The following is a 7,870-nucleotide window of genomic DNA, read 5'->3' on the forward strand; positions in this document are numbered from 1 at the left end:
CGGGATCTCGATGGAGGGGGTCCTCGGCGATGCGTAAGCTGCTGGCGGCGAGGAGGAAGACGCTCTACGACATCACCAACCTGAGGCGGCCGCTGGCGGCTGAGGAGGGGTCGAGGTGAGGCAGCAGCATGGGGCTAAGGTTCGTCTAAGTTCGCTTCTCCTTTCTCTCAGCTCTTACTCTCGTTTCTCTCCCGTATCTGCAGACAATAGGTGGCCCTAGGTCGGATCTTGGGCATTGAGGAGCAGGAGCAGGCAACTCTGGGACGGCTCTGGTGGCGGCGCTGGGTGAAGGTGTTGCTGGGAGCATTGCTGGCCAAGAGGACGAGCTGCAGCCTCCCCTTTCTCTCTCCCTACTTCTTGTATTTTAGTTCGTTTGCTGCCAATTTAGATCGACCTAATCATCGTTTTTTTCTCATATGATTGGATTTCTGTGCTTGGTGGAGCAGGTAGAACACAAACAGGCACACACGGGAGAAGGTGCTCATGGTACTCGTTGCCGATGTCAAGGTCAGAATCTCATGAATCTCCTTCTCCACTGCCCGAGATGTTTGTCGCTGCGAGAGATTCGTACATTTTCTTTAGGGTCAACAGTCTGTTGGCGTGGACGCCGTCATTCCCACGGGCACATTCAAGCAGCGATGGTGATCTTGCCAATTCAATCTGCTCGCGAGGCTAATCCTAGGTTCCGTTCTGCTCTTGCAGGCCTGGTTTACATGTGTCTCCAGGATGCCGATTCATGGCGAGGCTAATCCTAGGTGCGGTTGTTGCTCTCGCAGGCTTAATTCACATGTGTGTCTAGAATTTTAGGTACCTTTTGTCCCTCTCCCTTTTGATATCAAGCACCACATTGTTTTGATCCCTTAGTTTGTTTCATGGCCTCTTCTATTAATCAAGTGGGAAGAGTTTGTTGTTGTTTACATATAGCCATTGTATTTTTTAATCCATCTAAACAACATTGCTTTGTTTCCTTGCTGTTTCCTTCAGATCATGATGAGGTTGCCAATCCCTATTGCTTCCGGTCATTAGCGGAGGCTGTTGTTTGGGAGATGGTGTAGTACATGGTACTAGGTCTACTCACTCCCAGAACCAGAGCAAGGTATATTGCTTTGAATTCTACCCATTTGCATTACATAGCCACATTGTGTTATGACTAGAAAATACCCCTTTTTGCGAGTGCTTAATAGCTGTAGGTCGTCCCTTCGGGGACATCCGATAAAAATAGCTGCAGGTCGACCTAATATTTTTGGGAACAAGCATAAATATATTACTTTAAATCCTACCCATTTCCACTACATAGCAATATACTGCTATGATAAGCTTACCAACAGGTTCTTGGTGCTAGATTCTTTAAACACTATAACTTAACTGATGAAAAATTCTACTTTACCAGTATGAAGGAGAAACTTAGAAACTCACAATGATGCTATCACCAATTAATTTTGAGTGTATATATAATATTGGGATTTCTATTTTCGTGCCCTCGGTTCCTTAGTTGTGCTCAGTTTTCCCCAGCTCCTTAGTTTTTCCTCAGTTTTCCCCAAGACCTTGTCTGAAACCATCACAGATGCTATAACGGCCGGTTGCCCGACGGTTGACCGTTATCTTCTGACTAGTGGGGCCACGTAGAGCCCGCAAAGACACGTCGGACCATCCATCTTTGTTTGACCGTAAGCATCGCTGTATCCCCGACCAAAACACGCACGAGTGGGGCTTCGGTATATCGAATGACAAGTGGGCCATGGCGCTGATACAAGGGGCAATACACGGGTAGGAATAGATTTTTAAACGGAGCTCTACAGCGATGGCACGGAGGAGGTGGCCTGCGGGGTGCCGAGATGAGATCGACGTCCACAAAGAACTGCATGAGGCGAGACCAGACGCATTAGATAGATATGAACTAGACGCGTTTAACCATGCAAAGAAGAGAAGAAGTGGTCGACGACATCGACGACTACCTCAAAACTTTGACTGACCGTGTCCGACACGAACGCGAGCAATGTAGATAAAACTAGTGTCTCTCCTTTCCGGCGTGTATAGATGGGTGCTAGAAGAGTGTGGTGGCGAAGGGAAAGACCTCGCGGTGGTCTGTGGCGTCCAGCATAGCGGGGCGGCGTGGCCGTGCCCACGTCGGCGTGGATGCATGTTCGGCATTGCCATCAGCATGTACGTTCGGCATTGACCTCGGCGGTATCTCTGGTGTGTCAGTGATCGAATGAGGGGACGGGATTGAGGGTGCATCCCGACGGTGACCTAGCAGTCGCGTCGAGCATAGCTGTTCTGACCATGCCGATATCGGCATCGGCAAAGTTTGGAGGCTGTGGTGCTCGAATCAAAGAGGGATTTGTTTCTTGTACGCCAAAAGTGATTTGAAACAAGTTTCGTGTTGAAGGTTAGGTAACGAAAGTTTGTAACTAAGCCCAAAATTATACTAGCGCCATGGTGAGGTTCTTTTTGATAGAGCTATACGGTTGGGCAAACTTTTTTGACACTTTTTAGATAGGGTTCCTTGTTGTTACACGTATGGCATCATGTATGGCAAATTTGGGATCATTTGGAGATGTTCGAAAAAATCACTTTGCTTAAACGCATGCCGTTCCGTCTCACTCGAAACCAGCTTTTCTAACAAGGTGATTTATTCTACCTCCTCTAAATGACCTCAAATTTCATACAGCTGATCTTCTATACATAGATAGATAGATTGTTTCGTTTTTATATTTTTCGAACTTTTTATTTCCCTTTATAATATCCAATTGATTTTCAGGTCAAAACCTCGAAAAACAGCATCATGTATGGCATCATTTTCGCCATAAATTTCAAATTTTGTGAAACTTTCCCTTTTAGATATTCCTTGTTGTTATAGATATGGCATAATGTATGCCAAATTTGGTTAGGTCTCACTGAAACCAGCTTTTGTAACAAGTTAGGTTTTTCCGACCTTCTCAAAAGGGATTTTTTTCTACCTTCTCTAAATGACCTCAAAAATCATACAGACGATCTTCTATACAAAGATAGGTAGATTGTTTCGTTTTTACATTTTTTTGAACTTTTATTTCCCTTTATAATACCCATTTGTTTTCAGGTCAAAACCTCAAATACGAGAGATAGATAGATTGGTTCGTTTATCATTTTTACCGTGAATAGTAATGGCTACAAGAAATCGGTAATGGTCTATCAATTTTTGCGTGAAAAGTAATGGATACAACAAATCGGTGATGGTTTATCATTTTTTGCGTGAAAATTAATGGCTACAACAAATCGGTGATGATTTATCATTTGGGATTTTCGTGAAAATTAATGGCTACAACAAATCGGTGACGGTTTATCATTTTTTGCGTGAAAATTTATGGCTACAACAAATCGGTGATGGTTTATCATTTTTTGCGTGAAAAGTAATGCCTAAAAGAGTTTATAATTTTTAGCGCGTGAAAATAAATACAGAAAACCGCCCTTTAGCATACTTAGAGAGTGGAAGGTAACCGCCGACAGAGAGAGAGGGGTTATCCTGCCCGTTAGATCATACGATCAACGGTCGGCGGGCACGTGTGAGAGAATTTGTGGAGGGAGAGGGCAAAACTGAGTAGTATCAAGAAACCAAGGGCACCTATGTAAAAAACAGACTAAGGGACTCAAATATGAGATTTAAAAAATGGAAAATGCGTGTTTTGTACAATAAAACCCATCTTGGCCTATCTCAAACTATTTGCAATACAAATATACATGAGTGTGAGAATTGTGGCCTCATTTAGACAAAGTATGTTTTGGGGAAAGCTGTTTTGGGAAGGGCTTATTGTGGAAAACCATGCACCTTCATAGCTACTAGGTGATTTGAGAAGGCCTTTGAGAAGTGGCAATTTGTGGTAAAACTTGATTTATCTATGACTTATCTATGTTTTGAGAACTGGCAATTTATGGTAAAGACTCCATGAGTATGTGCCACTATTTTTCGGAATTTTTGCACATTAAATGACTCATTTAACTAGTTAATCCCATTTGTTGACTGTCTGTTGACCAACTACTTGAGGGTAAACATGAGCATATTGCACTAGCCAGTATTAGCACTCAAGGGGAAAACTGAGCACACAAAAAATGCTAGTATAATGCTCGAGGTTATACCTGAGTATATCTAAATTTCCAGGGTTAGACTCGAGGACGCGTGTTGCGGTGCAGTAAATGAAAGACGTGCAATTGTTGATGCGTAGACACCGGTCGCGGTGCGAAGTCGAAGACGTGCAATCGTGGACGCGTGGCGCATTGCGTAAGTCCAAGACGTGCGGACGTGCGGCGGTGGACGCGTAGGACGCGGGTCGCATTAACCACCCCTTGCCTTTATAGACGCCTCCTCCCACTATCTCTCGTCACTCTCACTCGCCTACGCAACGCCGCCTCTCTCACGTCCCATCATATTCTCCAAAGCAAAAAACCCTCTCCCTCTCCCTCTCCTCTCGCCGGCGAGATGGACAAGGAGAATGCCAATCCCATCGTCCACGGCGCCGTCGGCTCCAAGCGCGACGCTTCCCTCTTCGACGCCGTCCCCTCAACGGACGTCGCCGCCGTCCCCTCAACGGACGTCGCCGCCGCCTCCGCCGGTGCATCGGAGGCTGCTGCCGCCGGTCGCGGCCAGATCCCGCCGGGATGGGACCCCTACGAGCCGGTGCCGTACGTCCCGCCCCCGAACCGCTACGACACCTCCATAGAGGACCCATGGAACGAGGTAACTACGGTTTGCTTCCTTTTTTTGTTCCCCATTCCTTTTGAACCCTATTTGTGCTGGTGTAGATGGATCTGTGGATGGATGAGTATTGGGCTAATATTTGCGCCGATTTTATTCCATTTTGCTTTGATCTCTCCTTGATTTCGTTTAAGATTTGGGGTTCGGCCGTTCGGTTAATTTATGCAAGTAATAATGGGATCTCAATCGGTTAATTTATGCAAGTAATCATAGGATCTCAATCAGTTATTTTATGCACGAATCAAAAGATATCAACCGTTTAATTTGCAAATAATCTGGAATGTGTTCAAGTTCAGATCTGAAATCTATTTCTTTGCCTATGATGAATCGGTGGGCACAGATTTTTACAGGGAGGGTTCAGCGAACCATTTCTGTGTACAAATCTGTTGTGCATGAGCTTTGGTTCGCTTACACCATCCCTCGTAGAAATATAATCGTGTCCACTCTAACCGAGGCTGCCTCTCGTTTTTCCTAACTTTGTTATCATGCACGTTTGCAACTCATTCACTAATAAATTCCCGTTTGATATGGATCAGCTGTCCGGCAGCGACGTCGGCAGCCGACGACGAGCACCATGACGTCAAGACTCGCCGAGTGCTCGCGGAGGCTGCAGGTCGGCCAGTACGTCTCCTACCTCGACGTCGCCAAGGGTGTCTACAGGTGCCCCTTCCGCACTAGGAGGCTCGGCGGCACCGACTTCAACCGCGTCCTCACGCATGCCGAGAACATCGGCCACACCAACCCCAAGGTCGGCGCGTCGGTGAACCCCAACTCCTTCCGCGCCAAGCACTTGGCGCTCGGCATGCACCTCCGAAGCATCCAGCGGGTGGAGATCTCCGGCGGGCGCATGCCTCCGCTCAAGCCCAAGGCTCCCAAGGGGAGCAACAAGTGGAGGCAGAGGCAGATGGGGTAGGCGGAGTCCTGGACGTGTGCTGCTGCTGCTGCCTCCTCCATTTTGTTGTTGGGATCCCTTTGTTGTTAGCTAGGGATCCCTCGTTGTTATGTTGTTAGTATGATGGTACTGCATCGCTGTGAAGAACCTCGAACCCTACTATGTTTGGCTGCTGAATGCAACTTATTATCTATATTATCTATCCCTATTCTACTATATGACCTTGTGAATTTATCGTACATTCCCTCGTAGATTTGCTTCTAGATTTAACTACATACATATGGACTAGATGGAGTACTAGATTGGGCTCCCTACTAGATTTGCTGCCATATTGGGCAAACAACGAGGGCCAAAAGGCACAAATAATAATTGAAGAAAGACAGAAATGCAAGCTTCTCTAGATTTGATACTAATTAGGTGAAAAAAGGCGAGAGAGAAGGAGGCGGAAAAGGTACTCTCAAAAGGGAAATGCCATTGGCCGAGAGAGACAAAACCCAGCTCCCGCTCACGTGCAACCAAACGCTATCTCGTCCCGTCCCACGCGGTCCCTTTCTACCAGCCCCACGCGACGCGGGCCCACACGACGCGGCCCCACACGTCAGCACGGAGCGGTCAACTTAACGGGAATCCTGCCGTCTGAGCTGCCTTCTGCGGGTTTCAAACAAGCACTTGGGGAAAACTGAGAAAAAACTAAGGAGCTGGGGAAAACTGAGCACAACTAAGGAACTGAGGGCATGAAAATAGAAATCCCTATAATATTTTAATTCTTGGTGATCGGGGTGCAGATGATTAAGGTATTAAGTAATATCCCTAAATGAAAAGTTGCAGCGCTCTTCGGTTCCGTACTTCAGTTTTCAGTTAACAATAGACTAGCTCCTTTAATTTCTTTTGGGAGTATGTCCTTTGGTGCAACAATTAATATTCTTACGTGTAGAGTTGATATCATAGTGCAAAGATTGCTGGCTGAATTCTATAACTGACCTATCATCACATACATAGTTCTTATATGCCCTCTTAATGACAATAGTTAGCATGCACACTATGTTCTGTGTAAGCTACGTTTCTTTTAAATATGATTATTCATCTTTCACTATAACTACCATGATCTGTATTCCTATAGGTGGTTAATCAAATATATTATGTACTGTTAGCAGCTAACATACACTACCCACCATTCAATTAACCATCATCCCCATGATGTCTGCAAGACATCTATTTACTTGGAAGATTTAAATCTACTGCTGCCCACATAGGTATGCTCTGTACGGATCCAATTACAAGCCCGATGTAGATATAAACTATGGATAACATCATGCTCAAATTATTTTAGGCCTGATTTTGGCCCTGTGCCAGTATTTGCTTGATTTTATCTTTCTTTTGAAATTCTTCAGATAGGAAGCAACATTTTCATGCCCCAATCCAGAATATGCAGAGAAGATGATCGCTGCAATTTATGAAGTACGGGTTGATGGAAATTTGATTGGTGGGACGGTCACATGTGTATTTCCAGAAATGTTTCTCATGTAAGTATTACCATGTTCTGTTCGTTCTGGTGTGTTCCGGGATAACAAGCCAAATAAGGCTCTATTTGTTTTATAATATAATGAGCATGCTTTGGGCTACATCATATATAGTAGCAGAATGACTTTGAATTTCAGGTATAATTTATAGGCGTCACACTCCTTTTGATATAATCTGTATATTTGGAACACCAGGTAAGCATATCAGGTAAATGAAAAGGGGTGGCCAATACTGAATGAGGGTAACGCTACTTGCAGAGTAATTACAGAATGAACTTAGTCAGCATTTGCCTTTGTTGATCTACTCGAATTACTGTATTTGTTTTGTACCTTTAAACTCTCCTTATAACGACTTGGTTTATTTTCCATTTGTGAAATAATGGTTTGTAGACTTAAGACAGCCCATTGGTATAATCACCACATTTACTTTGGTTGGAGTTATATTTTTGTATGAATTTGTGAGGAGCTCACCAAGTTAAACAAACATCATTTTGTGTTTGGCTATTTCTGTCTATTAAACTAGATGATACCCCGCGCATTGCGGCGGGAATCTTTGCTACAAAATAGAATTTATTAACCATCAATTAGAAATAAATGGGAACCGACGAGAGAAGTTTTGTGAATTTGAGCTGATATATTATTCCCATGTCATGTATAAATTCTATGGTTACTATTCAGAGGTCATTTGAATGTTTCTCTGTCACGGTGAGTGTTGGAAAGATTGTCTTG

General features: G+C 44.6%; 1 long non-coding RNA gene across 2 annotated transcripts; it reads left to right on the top strand.

Annotated features, from left to right (window-relative positions):
• Positions 1-328: 328 nt before the first annotated feature.
• LOC124667793 lies at positions 329-7,584 on the top strand. Of its 2 annotated transcripts, none has more exons than XR_006991410.1 (5): positions 329-507; positions 703-807; positions 985-1,096; positions 7,013-7,144; positions 7,262-7,584. It is a non-coding gene; the product is annotated as an uncharacterized LOC124667793 (long non-coding RNA). The 2 variants fall into 2 exon arrangements; XR_006991411.1 differs by having other exon boundaries at positions 7,280-7,584.
• Positions 7,585-7,870: the final 286 nt, after the last annotated feature.

This window comes from Lolium rigidum, chromosome 6, assembly GCF_022539505.1.
Source record: "Lolium rigidum isolate FL_2022 chromosome 6, APGP_CSIRO_Lrig_0.1, whole genome shotgun sequence".
Lineage (NCBI taxonomy): Eukaryota > Viridiplantae > Streptophyta > Magnoliopsida > Poales > Poaceae > Lolium > Lolium rigidum.